The 23,237-nt window shown below is 34.7% G+C and overlaps 1 non-coding gene across 1 annotated transcript; it reads left to right on the top strand.

The window, feature by feature from the left end:
- Positions 1–21,773: 21,773 nt before the first annotated feature.
- Positions 21,774–21,915, top strand: LOC126961923 (small nucleolar RNA SNORA7). The gene has a single exon (XR_007728503.1). It is a non-coding gene; the product is annotated as a small nucleolar RNA SNORA7 (small nucleolar RNA).
- The last annotated feature ends 1,322 nt before the right edge of the window (positions 21,916–23,237 follow it).

Below are 23,237 nucleotides of genomic sequence, written 5' to 3'. Positions count from 1 at the left end.
GTGCAGTGGCCGGATCTCAGCTCAATGCAAGCTCCGCCTCCCAGGTTCACGCCATTCTCCTGCCTCAGCCTCCCGAGTAGCTGGGACTACAGGTGCCCGCCACCTCGCCCGGCTAGTTTTTTGTATTTTTTAGTAGAGACGGGGTTTCACCGTGTGTTATCCAGGATGGTCTCGATCTCCTGACCTCGTGATCCGCCCGTCTCGGCCTCCCAAAGTGCTGGGATTACAGGCTTGAGCCACCGCGCCCGGCCACAGCTACCTTGTAATTCAATCTCAGACTGCTATGCTAGCAGTGCACATGGCTCTGTGGGTGTAGGACCCTCCGAGCCAAGCATGGGATATAATCTCCTGGTGTGCCGTTTGCTAAGACAGTTGGAAAAGCACAGTATTAGGGTGGGAGTGTCCTGATTTTCCAGGTACCGTCTGTCACGGCTTCCCTTATCCAGGAAAGGGAATTCCCCGACCCTTTGCGCTTCCCAGGTGAGGTGTTGCCTCCTCCTGCTTTGGCTCACACTCCGTGAGCTGCACCCACTGTCCAACAAGCCCCAGAGAGATGAAACCAGTACCTGTAAATGCAGTTGGAAATGCAGAAATCACCCATCTTCTCTGTCAGTCATGCTGGGAGTTGTAGACTGGAGCTGTTCCTATTCAGCCATCTTGGAACCCACCCTATTATACTTTTTAAGTCTGGAAGTGAGAATCACACATTTTGCACTCTATAGTTTGGTGCATATATATTTCTATTTGTGAATCTAAACTGAATTTTGTGTTCTTGGAGAGCTTAATACATTCACTTTAAAGTAATGACTGATAAAGAAGGACTTACATAGGTCATTTTGGTGTTTGTTCTGAACAACCTAAAATTTGGTGGGGGATGAGTTTCTCATTTCCATTATTAAACCTTAATTAGTGTTTAGATAATATTTTTTGTGGTAAAGTCACTTTGATTCCCTCTCATTTTATTTTGTAAATACATATTAGTTTTTTTTTTACCATGGGAGTTACAATTAACCTCATAAATTTATACCATCTAGTTTGAATATATGTCAACTTGACTTCAATATCATACAGCAACTCTGCTCAATTGCACCTCTGCTTCAACCTGCACATTTGAGTTTTTTTGTTACATATTACATCTTTATGCATTGTGTGGAAAATAGCACAAATTTATCATTCTTTTTATACATTTGTATTTGAAATCATGTAGGAAATTAAACATTACAGTTTAGAAATAAAAAGTCAATAACATTGGTTTTATATTAATCTATGTAGTTACTTTTACTGGAGATCTTTAGTTTTTCATGGAGCTTCGTGTTACTGTATAGTGTCTTTTTATTTCAATGTGTATGACTCCCTTAGTATTTCTTGTGTGGTAGATGTACTGGTATAAAGTCCTTCAGCTCTTGTTTATCCAATAAGGTTTTAATTTCTTCTTCTTGTGAAGGAGAGTTTTACTAGATATAGAATTCTTAGTTGACAGAATTTTTACAATCATGTCATCTCACTGTTCTTTGGCCTACATGGTTTATGATTAAAAAAAATCAATTGTTAATATTCTTGAAGATTCCTGATATATAATGAGTTAATTATCTATCCCTCCTGCTTCAAGATTATTTCTTTGTTTTTGTCATTCAGTGTTTTGATTATACTGTCTCTTATTGTGGACCTCTTTGAGGTTATTCTAGTTGGAGTTTGTTGAGCTTCTTGAATGTGTTGATTCATGTCTTTCCTCAAATTTACAAAGTTTGTGGCCATTATGTCCTCAAATATTCTCACTTCCTCTTTATTTCTCTCTCCTCCTTCTGAGACCCCCACACTGCATTTATTGATCTGCTTGATGGTATGTCACATGTCTCTTAAAATCTATCCATTCTTCTTCATTCTTTTTCTTTCTACTTTCAGACTGGATAACTTCCATTGTCCTATCTTCATTTTTATCGCAGCCTGTTTTCTTTGCTCAAATCTGCTATTTAATTTCTCTAGCAATTTGTTTTATTTCAAAATTGTACCTTTTCAGCTCTAGAATTTCTATTTGGTGGGTTTTATCATGTATATATCTTTATTAATATTCCCATTTTATTTGTACATTATTTTCTGATTTCCTTTAATTCTATATCCATTGTTCCCTTTAATTCCTTTAATTATTATTTTTTGAAATGGAGTCTCACTCTGTTGTCCAGGCAGGCGTGCAGTTGTGCAATCTTGGCTCACTGCAACCTCCGCCTCCCAGGTTCAAGCAATTCTCATGCCTCAGCCTCTCAAGTAGCTGGCACTACAGGTGCACACCAGCACACCTGACTAATTTTTGTATTTTAAATAGAGATGGGGCTTCACCATGTTGGCCAGGCTGGTCTCAAACTCCTGACCTCAGGTTATCTACCCACCTCGGCCTCCCAAAGTGCTGGGATTACAAGCATGAGCCACAATGACCAATACCTTTAATTCTTTGCGTATGTATAAGACGTTAGATTTCAAGTATTTGTCTAGTAAGTCCAGTGTTTGGGTTACTTCATCGATTATTTATATAAATTTTTGTTCTTTGAATGGCCCATACTTTCTCTTTACTTTGTGTACCTTGGTATTTTCTGTTGAATGCTGAACATTTGAATATTGTTATGTATTAATTCTGATACCTTATTTTATCTGTTCCCCTGGGCTTGCTGTTTTTAATTATTGAAAATGATAGTTGTCCATTTTTTACTGAGTTTTCCAAATTGTCTTCGCAAAGGTGGTATTCCTCGTTATGTGCAGTAGTTAAGTCTCTCTTACTTTATACAGTTTTCAACTATCATTTTGATAGAGATTTACTTAAATGGCAGAAACTAAGAAATTTTTAAAAATAATAAACCTTTCTCCCTGCCTTTGCACAATGCTTGTGTGCTGGAGGTCTTCCTCAATACTCAACCAGGATGTTTACTACTCTGTCTTAGACTTTCTTTATTGCTTGCAATGAGCTGAGAGCTCAGTCATGGCTAAAACGTTATGACCCTCGGGTCTTTTCTGAGCATGAATCTTGCTATTGGCCATCATGAGGTTTTTGTAAATTCCCCAAGAGATATAGGTGCTTTTGTATACCCTAATTACTCAAAGAAACACTTCTCAAATTATTGTAACCACTATTCAGGTTTAGTAGTCTATGTTGTTTCAGCTGTAATCTTTTGCCTTGGTTTGGTACAGGTTTTTTTGTTTACCTTACAGTGTTTTTAAGTGATTCTTAATACTTTTCTGCCCCGAGGGAATTCTACATTAAGTCAAATAGCAATGAGTTAATTACATCAGTCCTTCAGGCAGCTCCGACAGGTTAGAATAGACAAACATAATAATTTAAAAATAAAGTCTATTTTATTCCTTTTGGGACCAGGGACCATAATCTCCCACATGAAATGTCAACTTTTCTCTTCCAGACAGCCTCTGAGTCAGGGTTGGGGTGAGGCAAGAGCAATTAAAAACACCACAAAGCTTTTCCACCTGTTTAAAGTTCCCCTTTTCTGTATTCAGCATTTACTTGGTTTCTGTAAACCTTTGACTGTTTTCTAGAGCTCTGACACACTTGGTTTTTAAAGTTTCTACTTGTTTTTTGATGTGACTATGAAGAGATGGGCATTTGCAACTGCCTATGCTAAAATTTTCCTGATACACATTCACACTCACAACTGTGTGTGTTTTTTCTTTTGTCTATTTGCCAACAGTCAAAACAATGGGTATTAAAATCACTACAATATAAATGTCTTCATTTTTGTGCCTCCTAAGCTTTATTAAAATAAAATATTAATATGGCTTTTACAGGCAAATTTATTTTTTCTATATAATGGCCTTTGATCATAAATATATATTTTTTTTCTCAGAATCAACTTTTTAACTTTGTCTACAAAAAAAATGAAATTGTCTTGTCTACAAGTATACTCCTGAATTAAATGTCGTCTGGGTTTTAAGATTACTATAGGAGTAGAAAAGAGTTGCATATCGTTAAATATTGAAAAATTTCCACAGTAATCTAAATAATTTTAAGAAAATATTTTAAACATCACAAGACATTTATTTGTTGTTGATTTTATTTCCAATGACTAAGAAGATACTTTCAATTTTATATATATTCATGTGAAAAATCAATGTGTTCCCAATTTGTGCACTTTGTAGAAATACATACATTTTTGAATATTAAATACCGTATTTAGATATTTAGTACATATAATACTTTATAAATATATCATTGAATTTAATATTTTTAAAAGCTGCAAGCATCAACATTAATTTTACTTTGAAGCAGTTTGAACTTATTTTGAAACAACATTTGCACTGAACTTTTACTATTTTGGAATAATACAGCACTTCTCGAAAAGACCCATTGCTTAATATCACAAAATGAGAGTTGAGTTTCAATATAAATTTTTGAAAGAAACACATAATAAAGCCATAGCAGCATGTAAAAGGCAAGGGGAAACACAGTCTGAAGAGCCAATACAATCATGACAACCAGAGTGCAATAGGATACAGCTGCTGGTGATATCATATAGATACTATAAATAACTATCATTAGCATGTTAAACACTCAGTCTAATAGGAAAAAAACAGACAATATAAAATATGATAATGTAAGCAAAGAGATGAGAATACTAAGAAAAAATAAAATGGAAATGTAAGATAATAAAAAGTATGATATGATAAATAAGGAGTGCCTTCATGTGCTCACTGGTAGTCTCGATAAAGCCAAAGGAAGAATCAATGTTTCTCAACTTCTGATTTACACACAAGTTTTAAAAACAGTACAGAAGTTTTCATATTCACACACATTTCCCTTTATTATTAAGACCTTACATAGTATGGTAGATTCATCACAGCACATAAAATAATATTAATACATTAACAATAACTAAAGTTCATACTTTATTCATTTTTCATTAATTTTTATCTAATATTCTCTTTAAAGTTCCCTGTTCCATCCCAGATACCGCATTATATTTAGAAATTGAACTGTTAATTTTTGTAAAGGTAAAAATTCACATTTTTTAATGCATTATACTTTTGCTATTGTAGTTTAATATTAAATTTCAATTTTAAAGACAAATCAGTTCTTTTCTATTTTTTCCATTCCACTATTATAGTTTTTCATTTTACATTAAATTTAATTTTCACTTAAGTTAATTGCTATACAAGTATAATATTTATGTATAGGTTTATTTTTTCATATGAATGTCCAGTTTTTTCCAGCACCATTTATTGAAAACACTGTACTTTCTCCACTGTATTGTCTTTGATCCTCTGTCAAAGATCATTTCTTTATCAAAGATATTTCTGTGGATTCTTGTCTGAACTCTTTATTCTGTGTCATTAATGTATGTGTCTATTATTTCATCAATATCAAGGAGTTTTAATAATTTTATAGTAAGTCTTGAATTCAGAAAATATGAATCCTCTAATTTTGTTATTTTATTTTCAGAATTATATTGGCGCTTATAGATCCTTTGCCTTAAAATATTATAAAAAGTTGGAATCAATTTGTCACTATCTACAATAGACCTTGCTGGAATGTTGATTGTGGTTTTTTTTAAATTTATAAATTTAGCTGGAAAAAAAGTTGACCTCTTAAATACCAAGCCTTCTAATCTATCAACGGTAATATCTCTCAATTCATTTTGAACATTTTGCAGTCATTCTTTCAAATATTTCTTCTACATTCTTCTCACTTTTTCTCCTTCTTGGATTTCTGAAGCATAAATTTCATACATTTTTGTAGTCCTCCACAGCACTTTAACATTTCTTTCTATTTTACATTGTTTCCCTACCTCTTTGCATTTAGGTTTGGAAAGCTCCTATTGACCTATCTTAGAGAACATTGATTCTTCCTTTGGCTTTATCCAGACTATCAATGAGCCCATGGAAGACACTCCTTACTTATGATATCATACTTCTTATTATCCTACATTTCCATTTTATTCTTTCTTAGCATTTTCATCTCTTTGCTTACATTACCCTATCTTTTATTTTATGTTGTCTTTTTTTTTTTTTTTATTAGACTAAGCTTTTAACATACTGATGATAGTTATTTATAGTTTCTATTGGATATCTCCAACAGCTGTATCCTATTACACTCTGGTTGTCACAACTGAATTATCTCTTCAGACTGTGTTTTCCTTTGCCTTTTTCATGCTGCTAAGGTTTTATTATGCATTTCTTCCAAAATTTATGTTGAAACTTAACTGTCATTGTGGTGTTATTAAGAAGTGGTTTCCTTTGGGAAGTGCTGAAGCCATGGGGCTCTGTGCTCATGAATTGGTTATCCATTTTAAAAGAGGCTTTGGAGCGAGTTTGCCTCTCTTGCTCTTCCACTTTCCTCCACCCATGTGAGGACACAACAAAAAATTGTCATCTTAGATGCAAGACACCAAGCCCTCGCCAGACACCGAACCTGTCAGCAGCCTGATTTTGGACTTCCATGCTCCAGAACTGTAAGAAATAAATGTATATTATTTACAAATTGCCCAGTCTGTGGTATTTTGTTATAACAGGATAAATAGACTAAGAATAATGCCTTGTAATTTTTATTAGTAAGCCACATATCAGGTAGCAGGAATTGAGGTAAATAGAACTTTACTGTCAGTAACTATGTTGATTTGGCTAAAAATTGGGTCATGTTTACTGTTTCTGGTTTTCCCAGAACTTTCTAGACCCACCCTTTAAATATAAGTACAAGCGCTGTTCACAATAGCTAAGATATTAAATCAAACTAAGTGTCCAACAACAGATAAATGCACAAAAATGTGGTACGTATACACAATGGGAATACTATACAGGCACAAAAAGGAATAAAATCGTGTCATTCACAAAAATGTGGATGAAACTGGAGCACATTATGCTAGGTGAAACAAGCCAGCAACAGAGAGTTAACCACCACATGTTCTCATTCACATGTGGCTAAAATAAAATTGATCTCATAGTTGTAGAAACTATTACAAGAGATACTAGAAGCTTGGATGAGTAAGGAGAAGGGGGATAGGGAGAGTTTTGTTAAAAGATAAAAAATGGCAACTAAATAGGAGGAATTCATTCAGCATTCTACAGCACTGTAGGATGGTTATAGTAAAAATACTGTATTACATAGTTTTAAATAGCTAGAAGGAGGATATTGAATGTTTCCAACATAAATGTACATTATAAATTCTATTACTGTGATCAAATTACTATACATTATATGTATTACAGCATCACCATGTACCCCATAAATATGTGCAGTTATATATGTAAAATTAAAAAAAAATAACAATAGTAAATAAGTATCAGAATCTTCAAAGTTATCTAGTGTCGTTTTTGTCTTTCTTTTTGACTATGGACTTTCGTCTCATATTAAGCTTCTCCAGAGAAACAGAATCGAAACAGGATAGGTGGTGTGTGTGTGTGTGTGTGTGTGTGTGTGTGTGTATGTGTATGTGTTTAGGAATCTGCAGGGTGGGCCAGAAGTTTGAAAATCCAAGAAATGTAGTTCATGTTCAAAGGCAGTCTACTCCCATCATTCCCTTTACCTTTTCCTCAGGGAGGTCAGTCATTCTGTTCTATTCAGGTCTTCAACTGATTACATTATGCCTACCCAAATATGGATGATAATCTGCTTTACTCAAAATCCACTGATTTAAACGTAAATCTCATCCAAAAACATCCTTACAAAAACATCCAAGATAATGTTCTACCAAATATCTGGGCTCTGTGGCTTAGCCAAATTGATACATAAAATTAACTGTCACTTATTCATGCTGGTCTTCAGAGAGAGTCTGTCTTAAAGCTCCTTCAGCTGTCACGCATTGTTACTATACTGAATCCCTGTTGGTGTGGTAACAAGGTTAAAAGGGAGGAGCTTCCCATAATGTTTCAGTTAAGTATCAGTGTTTTCTTGGGCCCTATCTTGGGGGCTCTAATCTTTATTAGTTTAGTCAGCATAATAGTTTACATGTCCTACTCTGGCTCCTCCTTGCCTCCTTGTCTGCAGTCTTCCCAATGCATTTGTTGGATTTATTAGCTCTTGCTGCCTATGGGCTCCCCTCCTGCAAGGCGATACTAGAAGCCAGGAGTGTGATGGGATTAATTCCTCTCTCCAAACTGAGATAAAGTTTTAGAATTGGTTTCTGGCATCTTTTCTCCTAGGTGTAGGTCTTTGTAGTGGAAAAAAGATCTCTTTATGTTTTTCACAATAGTTACTTTTTCCCTAATTCTGTCAGAGCCAAGAGATCCTCACATCTAGAGCCTACTAAGTTTCCTAGAGAGGAAGCCCATGAAATCCCCCATCAAGCCTGTCACCCAGTCGTTTCTCACTCTCATGCTAGTTAGCATTCAGGCTCCAGTTACTCATCAAAATTACCTTTGAGGCGTTCCCATTGGTTTATGTCTCCTGTGACTCCTGCTCCAGTGACACTATCCTTTATCTCTCTATACCCACTTGTCTCTCCACATTTTGAAAAGGTGATTTGTCTTGTTAATTTAGGATTTTAGATCAATACTTTTCTAAGTGCTCTTTGAAAGCTCTGATAACATTCATAGTAAAAAGAAATCATTTCACAGGACTGTGAATGCATCAGCAGCTCTGGCTTTTCCTAAGAAGGAATAATTTTTATATATGATGTGCATAAAATCCAGTCATTCAAAGAATATTTGTCAATCATTATCTGGAGGCAAATTTACTGAAAAAAATATATAACTTAAACATTTAATCTTGCTAAATATTTTTAATTGTAATTCATATGGTATTGTTTCTTTTAAAAGTCAGTAAGCCATTTTCATCTTCAATTATTGTGTCTGTCACTTTAATGAATATCTCACATAGTTTTTATTTGAATAATACCATTAAGAATTCACCATTTAAGGTCAGGTTTCCCACTACCAAAATAAGTATTTGCAGTCCACTATCTTCTCACATTTGTGATGCAAGCACAATATTTTTCCAAATATTTGCTAAATTCCTGGCAGACTGCCTCAGACATTCTATCCTATGAAGTCTTTATGAAATCAGCTGAAGACGTGTGAACTATTTAACAGTTTTATTGAAGATAATGGAAGGTTACCATTTCTGTTTACACATTTTAAATGGAAGAAAGTTCTTTTTACCTGATGTAGTTGATACAAAATTTTTCCTGGAGAGAGAAGGTTAATCTACATTATCCACTTTGCCATTTAAAAACTGTCAGGGAGCAATTCAGGGCACGATGTGGACAGGTAGAAGTAGTGTTGGAAGTAATTTTTAATTTTACTTTGGTAGGTGGATTAATTCTCTTACACTAAGATACTGAATAACATATTTGATTTGTTTTGCTTTACTTTATTCCAGTAGCATGTAAATAATTAAATGTCAAAAGAAAATATTTTTAATCTTTCAAGCTAAATTGAATATTCTTCTTACAATATTAAGCTTAATAGTGTTTAAAAACAATGGCATATGTCACATAATCCCAGGGCTATTTAAATGCTTTAGAGCATACAAAAAAAAGTAACTTCGTCCTAAAGTACAGATATAATAAATAACTAAACCATATAAAAAATTTTTACAATAGACTACTCTAGAACAATCTCACTTTAAATATCAATACACAAATTTCAAACTGAATGGAAACAAATAAAATCAAATTGCACATTAAAACAGTACTTATATCATAATCACATTGTACTGATTCCAGGAATAAAAGGTTAATCATAATTAAGAAATGTATTAATATATTTACCTATACATATAAATCTTCAGAGAAAAATACTATGATATTCCATGTATTTACACAGATAACATTTGACAAGAATACACCAAACAACCAATCAAAAGTGAAATGAAATAAAGATTAATGTATTTTATTTAATATGCAGAAGACCTATCCTCAGTCTAAATGTCAGCATTATATTTGTGTACTTATTTGATCTTACACTAAAGTCAGAAGCTAGGCAAGAAAGTTCATCTAGTTAAAATGGCAAAGTAGGGAGCTCCATAGGCTTTTCCCTATTTGGAAACCCTGAAAAAAAGTAGCAAAGTTGTCAGAATCAACCTTACTGTAACTTTGAAAAACAGTCAGAGGTTTGCAACAGTAATTGAGTACTTAATCAACAAAAGCTGTTACTTAAGCATGATAGAAAATATTTGCAGCATGTTAAGTGAGCCCTATTTCATCCCATTTCCTTGGTAAGATAGTGGTCTTGAAGATGATAATCTCAGTAGGTATTAGTTATGAAGGAAGAATAGTAAACTTTACTCTCAAGGACTTATGTTTGTATGTTTTGACCTATCTTAGGGTTCTCTGATTGATATGAGGCACTTGCTTTGTTTATTCTAATTCAAACTCTGACAGGGTATAAAAGGGTCTAAGTGAACGGCATTGCTGGATACCATTATAAGGGAAATTAATAAGCTGCTTTTGCCTAGGATAAGAAAATACAGTTCAGATATGCCAAAATAGACATGCAAAAAAAAAAAAAAAAGCCTTAGGGTAAAGGCTGAAGAATATAAATTTGGAGACTGTAGCTTCAAAAAGCTCCTGCATATAATATAATATGAACAAAGTCTTCATGCACCTACTGAGGAAAAACACGTCCTTGGAAAATTACTGAGAAGGCCCTAACTTTTCATTTCCAACTGATCTTTAAGGAAGACAACTAACACAGTGGCTGTTGTAGAGTGATATAGTACAGAGCTAATCAGCAAACACAGAAATTAAAAAAGACTATTTTTTCTTTTCTTTCCTTTTGTTTTATGGTTCCAGAAATTTAAGGAAATTTAAGCCTCCCAAGTAGCTGGGACTACAGGCACCTGTCACCACGCCCGGCTAAATTTTTGTATTTTTAGTAGAGACGAGTATTCACCATGTTAGCCAGGATGGTCTCGATCTTCTAACCTCATGATCTGCCCACCTCAGCCTTCCAAAGTGCTGGGATTACAGGCGTGATTCTTTTCTATGCACCCGACCCTTTGTTCTTTTCTATGCACTGTGGTTGCTTGTTTGCTTCATGTCTTTCCTATGCTACATTTTAAAGTTTGCATTCTTTGTCATGTGTGGTTTCCGAAGTTGCCGCTCCTGTAGATTCTGGTAAGCTGCTGGTTTAACCAAAATTAGGCAGGAGATTAATAAAGAAATAAAAGACTGAGACACCACTCTAAACCAATGACAGTCATTTCTTGGAATGTATGGCAGATTAGTTTCAGGACTGCCCCCATAGATGCCAAACCCACAGGTGTTCAAGTCCCACAGTCAGCCCTGCAAAACCTATGGGCCTGGGCGCAGTGGCTCACGCTGGTAATCCCAGCACTTTGGGAGGCCGAGGCAGGTGGATCACGAGGTCAGGAGTTCAAGATCAGCCTGGCCAACATAGTGAAACCCCATCTGTACTAAAAACACAAAAAGTTGGCCGGGCATGGTGGTGCATGCCTGCAATCCCAGCTACTCAGGAGACTGAGGCAGGAGAATTGCTTGAACTCGGAAGGAAGAGGTTGCAGTGAGCTGAGATCGCACCATTGCACTCCAGCCCAGGCAACAGTGTGATTTTGTCTCAAAAAAATTAATTAATTAGTTAAAAATCCCCAAAAACCTATGGATATGAAAAGTCAGCCATTCACATATGCAAGTTCTACATCACCCCATACTGTATTTTCTATGCCTTGACTGGTTGAATACATCCATGCTAAACCTGCAGATAAGGAGAGTTGTCTGTAGTCCTAACAGACATATACAGAATATTACACTCAACAACAGCAAAATATACAGTCTTCTTAAGTACACATGCTACATTTCTCAGGAGAGACCACATCTTAATTAATTAAAAAAAAGAAAATCTGGCCAAGAACGGTGGCTCACAGCTGTATTCCCAGAACTTTGGGAGGCTGAGGCGGGCGGATCACAAGGTCAGGAGAATGCGACCATGGTGAAACCCGGCTATACTAAAAATACAAAAAATTAGCCAGGCACGGTGGCGGGTGCCTATAGTCCCAGCTACTCAGGAAGCTGAGGCAGGAGAATGGAGTAAACCCAGGAGGCGGAGCTTGCAGTGAGCTGAGATTGCACCACTGCACTCCAGCCTGGGCAACAGAGCAAGATTCCATCTCAAAAAAAAAAAAAAAAAAAAAAAAGAGAAAGAAAAAAAGAAAATCTCAATCATACACAATATCTTCTTTGACTTCAATGACATAAAATTAAATATCAAAAACTAAAACAAAAACTGGAAAATTCACAAGTATGTGGAAATTTAAACAACATACGCTTGGAGAAAAAATGACAGTGAATAAAATGATAAATAAAAAAATAGTTTAGAATAAAATTAAATTTACATTTTCGTAAGAGACATGTAGAATAAAATGAATAAGATATCAAACTTATAGAATGCAATGAAAGCAATACTCACAAGGAAACTTATAGCTTTATACAGTTATATTTATAAAGAAGAAAGATTTAAAATCAATAATTTATAGACTTCAAGGAAATAGAAAAAAAAATAAAAAACAAACTAAACATGAAGCTAGTATAGGAAAATAAATGATAAAATATTAGAGTAGGAAAAAAGAGATAAAGAATAGAACAATAGAAAAAATCAACAAAACCAGACGTTGACTCTTTCAAAAGATTAACAAAGCTAACAAAACTTTAATTGTACTTGATGAATAGTAAAAGAGAAAAATTTCAATTATTAAAATAAAAAATGAAAGTGAGGACATTACTACAGTATGTAGGAGTCTACTGTAAACAATTGCATCTTAAAAAATTAGATAACCTAGACAATGTGGGCAATAATCTAGAAATATATAAATTATCAGGATTGACTGAAGAAGAAATAAAAAATCTGAACAGATCTATAAGAAGTAAAGAGATTGAAATAGTAATATAAAAAAGAAAATCTCAAGAGTCAATAACATCACAATTGAATTCTACCAAACTTTAAAAACAGAATTAATGGCAATCCTCAAACTGTTACAAAAATAGAAGAGGAAGCAGTTTTAATACATCTTATGAGGTCAGCATTCCCAGACACCAAAGCCAAAGACATCACAGTAAAAGAAAACTATAATAAAATATCCCTTAAATATATAGAAAAATATCCTCAATAAAATATTAGCAAACTGCATATACAAATTTATATACCATTAACAAGAATGATTTAGGAATGCAAGTGTGGTTCAACATGAAAATTAATCATGTTTAATCAATTAATCATTAGTCATATCACATTAACAGAACAAAGGGAAAAAACATATTATCATCTCTATTGATGTGGGAAAAGCATCTGACAAACTCTATCATCTTTTTATGATATGACACTATACAAAGTAGGAATAATAGAATAGAATTTCCTCACCTGAAAAAGTGTATTTATGAAACTCTATACCTAGTATCATTCTTAATGATGGAAAACTAAAACTTTTCTAAGATCTGGAACATGTCATACTTGACTTATTTTACCACTTCCGTTCAAACATTAAATTGTACTAGAAGTTTTTGCCAAAGCAATTAAGCATAATGAAAAAAATAAAAGGCATATATATTGAAAAGAAAAACTAAAATTGTCTTTCTTTATAAATGATGTTATTCTATATAAAGAAAATACTGAATAATATATACACACAACTATTGGATGCAATAAATGACTTTAGAAAAGTTATAGGACACCATATCAATGAATAAATATCATTGCACTTCTAGATACTGCCAATGAACAATCTATAAATAAAATTAAGAAAACAATTACACATTCAATAGACTTCAAAATAATAAAATACAAATAAGTTTAACCAAAGGGGTGTAATATTTTACACTGACACTGCCAAATATTACTGAAAGAAATCTAAAAATTGCTAAGTAAATGGAAAGCCATCTTGTGTGCATGAATTAGAAGACTTAATATGGTCATGATTGAAATACTCCACAAAGAAATCTTCAGGTGCATTTCAATTTCTAACAATATCCTAATGGCCACTCTCTGTCTGTCTTTCAGAAATGAAAAAGCCTATACTAATATTTCTATAAGATTGCCAGGGCCACTGACTAGCTAAAACAATCTTGAAAAAAAAAAAAAAAAAAAAAAAAAAAAAAAAAGGACAAAGTTGAAGGCAGGAATAATACCACAAATGTCAGGAATATTATTGAAAAGCTATGAAGCAAGAGAAGCAGAGTAGTACTGGCATAAGGACATTCATACAAATTGAATTGAGTGTCCAGAAATAAATTTATACCTTTGGTAAATTATACCAACTTACCTTTGACAAGAATGTCAACACCACTTACTGTGAAAGCAAAATAGCCTCTTCAATAAACAGGGCTAAGAAAATGAAATATCCAAATACAAAAGAATGAAGTTGTATTCCTCTCTCTCAATGTAAACAAACATTAACTCAAAAAGGTCAAAGATGTAAATATAAGAGCTAAAACTATCTTACTCTTAACAGAAATCATAGAGGTTTCATTTTGGCAGTGATATCAAAAGCATGAGAAACAAGAAAAAAAATATATTAATAAGACAGAGTAAAAAATTTAAAAAATAGTTTATTCACAAAATATCAGAAAAGTAAAAACCATACCAAATGTGAGAAAATATTCACAAATCAAATATCTGACATGGCTCTAATATTTAGAATATATAAGAAACTCATTGCTCAACAACACAAAGACAAACAACTCAATAAAGACAATGAGTAAAATGTCGAGATAGACATCTCACTAAAGAAGACCTACAGATAGCAAATAAACATGAAAAGATCATCAAAATTATATATCATCATAGAATTGTGGATTAAAACAATGAAATACCAATAGACACCTGTTCTGATATTTATAATACAAAATACTGACAATACTAAATGCTGGTGTGGATTTGGAGCAACTGGAACTTTCATTTATTGCAGGTAGAAGTGTAAAATGGTAAGCCACTTTGGAATGCCATTTGTAAGTCTCTTACACAGCTAAACATAATCTTATCCTAAGATTCAGTATTTGTACTCCTTGGAATTCATTCAAATGAATAGAAAACTTATGTCCACACAAAAATCTGCAAATGGATGTTTATACTATCTTCAGTCACAGTTGTCAAAACTTGAAAGCAACCTAGCTGTCCTTCAATAGGTGAATGGATAAATAAACTGTGCTATACCTATGCAATGGAATATCATCCAGTGATGAAGAGAAATGAGCTACCAAGCCATAAAAAGACATGGAGGAACCTAAAATAATGTTAAAGGAAAGAAGCCAATTAAATGAAAGAAGACTGTCTGAAAAGGCTAACACTATATAATTCATCTACAAGGCAATCTGGGAAAGGCTAAATTGTAGAGAGTAAAAACATCAGTAGTGCCCAGAGTTTTGGGACAGGAAGGAGAATAAATAGGTGGAGCACAGGTAATTTTTAGTTTGATTGATTTTGTGTGATACTGTAATGGTGGAAACACAATATTATGCATTCATCAAAACCTATCACACAATACAACACAAAGAGTGAAACCTAACTTAAACTATGCATTTTAATTAAAATCATGTATTTGTATTGGTTTTTTAGTAGTAACAAATGCACCACACTAATACAAGATGTCAGTAATAAAAGAGATTGTGTGCAGTGGGTAGGTGGGTTGCCAAGCAGAGGCAATATGGGAACTTTCTGCACTCTCTGCTCAAGTTTTCTGCAAATGTAAAAATGCTATAAAAAATAAAGTGTATAAATTTAGAAAACAATACACACACACAAACCTATGGAGAAAAAAAGAATGACCACTGTTTTATCATCATTTAACTTTGTGTTACAGGTATTAAGTAATGCAATAAAGTAAGAGAAATCAACTGGAGGCATCAAAAATGGAAAAAAGAAATTAGAAAGTATCTTTTAGTGCATGTCAACTGAAGATAACTATTGGTAAAAAAAAAATATATGTAAATCAATGTTTTTAAATCCCCTTTAATCATTCTACTGCTCTGCCTATAAAATGATGATATGGGCAGTGAAATTGTCATCACAACAACCTTTCTGTAATTGTATCCCTAGAAAGAAGCCCACGATCCTTTATTTTGGATGATCAAAGGTATCTCAAACAAGGAATAAAATATTTTTTAAACTCATTGATTTACATGTTGTCAGCCTTTGATCATGGTCAGATTTCTATACATGCTATAAAAACACATGAGATTATTAGATTTTTTTTTTTTTTAGACGAAGTCTCATTCTTGTCGCCCAGACTGGAGTGCAATGGCACAATCTTGGCTCACTGCAACCTCCGCCTCCTGGGTTCGAGCAATTCTCTTGCCTTAGCCTCCCAAGTAGCTGGGATTACAGACACCTGGTACCACACCTGGCTACTTTTTGTATTTTTTTTTTTTTTTTTTTTCATAGTAGAGATGGGGTTTCACCATCTTAGCCAGGCTGGTCTCAAACTCCTGACCTCGGGTGATCTGCCTGGCTCAGCCTTCCAGACTGCTGGGATTACAGGCATGAGCCACCAAGCCTGGCCAGAATTTTGTTGAAAACTCGTGTAAGTAATGTTTCTTAACCAAAATAAAATAATGTAGAATAATAAAATTGACTTTCCCCATGGAAGATGAACTACCCTTTTTGTCCTTTTTATTCCCCAATATTTTTTGTGTTAGATTCAGTAGGTATGTGTGCAAGTTTATTAGATGTGTATATTAAATGATGCTGGAGTTTGAGCCTCTAATGATTCCATTGCCCAAGTAATAAACATAGTACCCAATAGGTAGTTTTTAAAACCTTGCCTCACCGCCCTCTGTCTGCCCTTTTGAAGTCCCCAGTGACTATCATTCTCATCTTTCTGTCCATGTGTATCCAATATTTACCTCCCATTTATGAGTGAGAATGTGTAGTATTTGGTTTTCTGTTTCTGTGTTAGTTTGCTTAGGTTAAACACAAAAATGCAAAACCAGCTGCATCTATGCTGCTGCAAAGGACATTATTTTGCTTTTTTGATGGCTAAGTGGGGTTCTAGCTGCAAAGGACATGATTTTGCTTTTCTGATGGCTGAGTGGGATTCTATTGTGTGTATGTACAATATTTTCTTTATTCAGTCCACTGTTGATGGGCACATAAGTTGATTCCATGTGTTTGGTATTGTGAATAGTGCAATAAACATAGAAGTGCAGGTATCTTTTTGCTAAAACAGTTTATTTCCCTGTGGGTATATACCCAGCAATTGTGGGCCGGGCGCGGTGGCTCAAGCCTGTAATCCCAGCACTTTGGGAGGCCGAGACAGGCGGATCACAAGGTCAGGAGATCGAGACCATCCTGGCTAACACGGTGAAACCCCATCTCTACTAAAAAATACAAAAAACTAGCCGGGCGAAGTGGCGGGCGCCTGTAGTCCCAGCTACTCGGGAGGCTGAGGCAGGAGAATGGCCTGAACCCGAGAGGAGGAGCTTGCAGTGAGCTGAGATCCGGCCACTGCACTCCAGCCTGGGTGACAGAGCAAGACTCCGTCTCAAAAACAAAAAAAAAACAAACAAAAAAAAACAACAAAAAAAAACAATTGTGTTACTGAATCAAGTAGTAATGGATCCAGCAATCCAGTTACTCTTTATGGTTCTATCAAAAACCTCCAAACTGCTTTCTGCAGGAGCTGAACAAACTTTCACTCCCACCAAGAATATATGAGTGTCCCCTTTTCTCCACAGCCTCACCAACATCTCTTATTTTTCAACATTTGTCTCACTCTGTTGCCCGGGCTGGAGTGCAATGGTGTGGTGTCTGCTCACTGCAAACCCTGCCTCTCAGGTTTAAGCGATTCTCCTGCTTCAGCCTCCCAAGCAGCTGGGACTACAGGTGTGTGCCACCACACCCAGTTAATTGTTTCATTTTTAGTAGAGACAAAGTTTCACTACATTGGCCAGGCTGGTCTCAAACTCCTGACCTCGTGATCTGCCTACCTCAGCCTCCCAAAATGCTGGGATTACAGGCATGAGCCACCACAACTTTTAATAATAGCCATACTGCCAAGTGTGACATATATCTCATGGTGGTTTTGCTTTGTATCTCTCCAATGATTAGTGATGTTGAGCATTTTCTATATGTTTGTTTAACACCTGTATGTTTTCTTTTGAGTAGTGTCTATTCGTGTCTTTTGGCAACTTTTTAATCACGTTATTTTTTTTCTTATTAATTTGTTTAATTTCTTTATAGATTCTGGATATTAGTTCTTTGTTATATGCATAGTTTTCAAATGTATTTTCTCTCATTCTTTAGGTTGCATGTTTACTCTGTTAGGAATTTATTTTGCTGTGCAGAGGCTCTTTAGCTTGATTAACTCCCATTTGTCTATTTTTGATTTTATTGCATTTGTTTTTGGGGTATTCATCGTAACTTTTTGCCTAGAGCAATATCTAGAAAAGCATTCCCTAGGTTTTGTTAGAAATTTTAGTTTGAGGTCTTACATGTAAGTCTTTAATTCATCTTGAGTTAATTTTTGCCTACAGTGAGAGGTAGGGGTCAGGTTTCATTCTGAAACCTGTGTGTCAGCCAGTTTCCCAGCACTATTTAATGAATAGGATGTCGTTTCCACATTATTTATTTTTGTCGACTTTTCCAAAGATGATTTGGTTGTAGGCTTGTTGCTTTGTTTTAGGGGTCTCTATTATGTTCCATTTGTCTATCCGTCTGCTTTTGTATCAGCACCATGATGCTTTGATTACTATAGTCATGTAGTATAGTTTAATCTCAATTTATTTGATGCCTCTGGCTTTACACTTTTGGCATTAGATTGCCTCAACTACTCAGGCTCTAGTTTTGTTCCATATAAATACTAGGTTTGGCCAGGCTCAGTGGCTCATGCCTGTAATCCCAGCACTTTGTGTGGCCGAGGCGGGCGGATCACAAGGTCAGGAGATCGAGACCATCCTGGCTAACATGGAGAAACTGTATCTCTACTAAAAATGCAACAAAATTAGCCATGCATGGTGGCAGGTGCCTGTACTCCCAGCTACTCAGGAGGCTAAGGCAGGAGAGTGGCGTGAATCCGGGAGGCAGAGCTTGCAGTGAGCCAAGATAGCACCACTGCACTCCAGCCTGGGCTACAGAGCGAGACTCTATCTCAAAAAAAATAATAAATAAATATAAAATAAGAATAAAATAAATGCTAGGTTTTTTTAAATTCTATAAAAACTGACATTATTAGTTTGACAGGAATAGTGTTGATTCTGGAGATTGCTTTCAGCAGTATGAACATTTAATGATATTGATTCTTCCATACATTTGCATGAAATGAATTTTCATTTGTTTGTGTCATCTGTGATTTCTCTGAGCGGTGTTTGTTTTGTAGTTCTCCTCATAGAGATTTTGCATCTCTGAAGTTAGATGTATTCCTAGGTATGTTCTTCTGGCTATTGTAAATAGGATTGCATTCTCAATCGGGTTCTCAGCTTCTCAGCTTGAATATAACATTCAAGCTTATCATAAGCTAATTACAATTGGTATACACTTATAACAAGTATATAGAAATACTACTTGCTTTTGTGAGTTGATTTTGTATCCTGAGACTTTGTTGAAGTCATTTGCTAGACTTAAGAGTCTTTTGGTAGAACTTTTAAGGTTTTCTAGGTATAGAATCATATCATCAGTAAAGAGAGATAATTTGACTTTCTCTTTTCTTATTTTGATGCTTCTATGTTTTCTGTTTCCTGATTGCTCTGGATGGGACTTCCAGTAATATGTTGAATAGGAGTGGTGATATAGACATTCTTGTCTTGCTCCACTTTTTAAGAGGAATGCTTCCAGCTTTTGTTCATTCAGTATGATGTTGGCTGTGGGTTTGTCATAAATGCCTCATTATTTTTAGGCATGTTCCTTCAATGCCTGGTTTGTTGTGGGTTTAATCATGAAGGGATATTGTATTTTGTTTAATGCTTATTCTATGTATATTGGGATGTGCATATGATTTTTGTTTTTAATTCTGTTTATGTGGTGAATCACATTTATTAATTTGCATGTGTTGAAATATCCTTGCATTCTAAGCACAAAGCCCTCTTGATTGTGGTGAATTAACTTTTGGATGTGCTGTTGGATTCAGTTTGCTAGTATTTTTTGAAGATTTCTCCTGTGTTAATCTGAAATATTGACTTGTAGTTTTCTTTTTGTTGCACCTTTGCCAGATCTTGATATCATATGATACTGGTTTTGTTGAATGAATTAGGGAAGAGTCCTTTCTTCTCGATTTTGTTGAATAATATTAGTAGGACAGGTACCAGCTCTTCTTTGTACATCTGATAGAATTTGGTTGTGAATCCAGCTAATCCACAGGGCTTTATTTGGCTGGTAGGTTTTTCATTACTGATTCAATTTCATTATCAATATTATTCTGTTTGAGATGTCTGTTTCTTCCTAGTTTAATATTGGGAGGTTGTGTGCATTTAAGAATTGATCCATTTACTTTAGATTTTCTAGTTTGTGCACATAGAGGTACCTAGTAGGTCTCTGAGGATATTTTGTATTTCTGTGAAATCGATTGTGATGTCACCTTTGTCATGTCTGATTCTGCTTATTTGGATCTTCTCCTTTATTCTTTGTTAATCTAATTAGCAGTCTATAATTCTTATTTATCCTTTCAAAACAACAGAGTTTTCATTTTATTGATCCTCTGTATATTTTTGGATCTCAATTTCATTTACTTCTGCTCTGATTTTAATTATTTCTTTTATTCTGATAATTTTGGGTTTAGTTTGTTGTTGTTTATCCAGTTGCTTTAGGTGTGAGGTTAAGTTGTTTATTTGAGATCTTTCTATCTTCTTGATGTAGTCATCTAGACCTATAACTTTCCTCTTAAGACTGTTTTTGCTGCATACCAGAAGTTGTTGTAAGTTGTTTCTGTATTTGCATTTGTTTCAAATAAATTTTTCTATTTCTGCTTTAATTTTATTTTTTAAGCAAAAATCACTCAGGAGTAAATTTATTTTCCATGTATCTGTGGTTTTGAAAGTTCTTCTTGGTATTGATTTCTATTATTATTCCAGTACAGTCTGCGAAGATGCTTGATATAATTTCAATTTTTCAAATTTGTTGAGACTTGCTTTATGACTGATCATGTGGTCAATTTTAAAGAATGTTCCATGTGCAGATAAGAAGAAGGTATATTCTGTGATTGTTGGATGAATTATTCTATAGATTCCTGTTAGGTCCAAATGATCAAGTCTCAAATTAAAGACCAGAATTTATTCATTAGTATTCTGCCTTGGTAATCTGTCTAATGCTGTTAGTGGGGTGTTAAAGTCCCTCACTATTATTGCGTGCCTGTCAAAGTCTTTTGTCTAAAGATAATTGTTTTATGAATCTGAGTGCTTTGATGTGTAAATATTCAGGAGAGTTAGGTCTTCTTCTTGAATTGAACCCTGTATCATCATGCAATGCCCTTGTTTATCCCTTTTTTACTGTTGTTGGTTTAAATCCGATTTTATCTGATACAAGAATAGTGACCCCTGTTTTTTTTAAATTTTATTTTCCATTTGTCTGCTATGGAAAACAAAAGTAAATGGTTTGCCATTTCCGTCTCTGTACTTTGAGCATTTGGGTATCATTACATGTGAGATGGGTCTCCTGAAGGTAGCAGAAGAATGAGTCTTGTTTTCTTAATCAAATTTGCCACTCTGTGTCTGTTAAGTGGAGTGTTTAGGCAATTTATATTCAAGATCAATATTAACATGTGAGGTTTTCTTTCTGTCACGGTGTTGTTAGGTATGTGTCTTGTAGTCTTGATGGTGTACTTGCTTTACAGCATCTCTGGGCTACATGCTTGCATGTGTTTTTATGGTAGCAAGTATTGCTCTTTCATTTCCATGTTTAGAACTCTTAATCTCCTGGGATTGTGTCTGGAGAGTGCCCAGTATTCTGCCTCCTTCAGAAAGGAAGGGAAAGCAAACATAAAAGGAGAGGCATTTATTCCATTCCCAGCTTGCTCCAGATCTGGCAGTTGGAAGACATTCTGCAACAATGTCAAAACAGACAAAGAAACAAAAAAGAACTCCCTTCAGCATCTCTTATAGAGCCAGTCTAGTAGTGATAAATTCCCTTAACAATTGCTTCCCTGAGATAGACTTTATTTCCCTTTTGTTTATAAACCTTAATTTGGTGGGACATCACATTCTTGGCTGGCATATATTTTCTTTAAGAATGTTAAAAACTGGCCACCAGTATCTTCTGGCTTGTAAGTTTTTCTGAGAATTCTATTAGTGTGACAATTTTCCCTTTATAGGTAACATTAGCCTTTTCTCTAGCTGCCTTTCGAATTTTTCTTTGCATTGACTATAGATAGTCTAATCATTATGTGTCTTTGAGATAGTAATCTTGTATAATGTGTCACTGAAATTCTTTGGATTTCTTGTACCTGCCTGGTGTCCTCACTAGCAAGATTCAGAAAATTTTCCTGAATTATTTCCTCAAATATATTTTCCAATTTCCCTTATTTGTCTTCTCTCTCAAGAATGCCAGAAGTCATTGATTTGATCAACTTTAAATAATCCCATATTTCTTGAAGGTTTTGTTCATGTTTAACATGTTTAAATTTTTTTTCTTCCTTGCTCAGTTTGAAGGACTGGCCTTTGAGTTCGTTCTTCTGCTTAGTCTACACTGTTGTTAAGTCTTCCAACTGTATTTTGAAATTCCTGAAATGAATGTTTCAATTCCAGAACTTCTGTTTGGTTAGTTCTTGATATAGCTATGTCACCTTTCAACTTTTTTTCTAGCTTCTGGATCATTTTTCTGACTTCTTTGTTTTGAATTTCAAATTTCTCTTTGATATCCTTGAGTTTCTTTGCCATTCATATTCTGAATTCTATATCTGTCATTTCAGTCGTTTCATTCTGATTAGAATCTATTAATTAGGATCTAGAGGAAGCCTTCAGAGGTGACAGAACACTCTGGCTTTTTGTAGTGTCTGAGTTCTTTGCACAGGTTTTTCCTCATCTGAAAAAGCCAACAGTTTTTTAAACTTTCGTTATTGTTTGGATGGGGCTTCTTGATTTTTTATACTTTTTTTTTCTTAGGCATATGACTGTGGTATATATTGCATATGATTGACTAACTTCATTTCTCAGTGCTTGCAGGGTGCTTAGGTTCTGTGTGGATCCCACGGTTGCAGTCAGACTTGTGCAGTGGCATTCTCAGACATTACCTATTGTAGCAATGCAATTTGTTTGTTTGTGTAATTCAGGCTGCAGTGCAGTAGACAGCGCTTCACAGTAAGATCCAACAGGTAGGGGTGGGTGTGGAGGCAATGAAGAAGCATAAAAAGCACCCTCCCTTAGAAAGCATTTGGC

This window comes from Macaca thibetana, chromosome 8 (assembly GCF_024542745.1).
Source record: "Macaca thibetana thibetana isolate TM-01 chromosome 8, ASM2454274v1, whole genome shotgun sequence".
Classification (NCBI taxonomy): domain Eukaryota; kingdom Metazoa; phylum Chordata; class Mammalia; order Primates; family Cercopithecidae; genus Macaca; species Macaca thibetana.
This window is presented reverse-complemented; position numbering and strand designations above follow the sequence as displayed.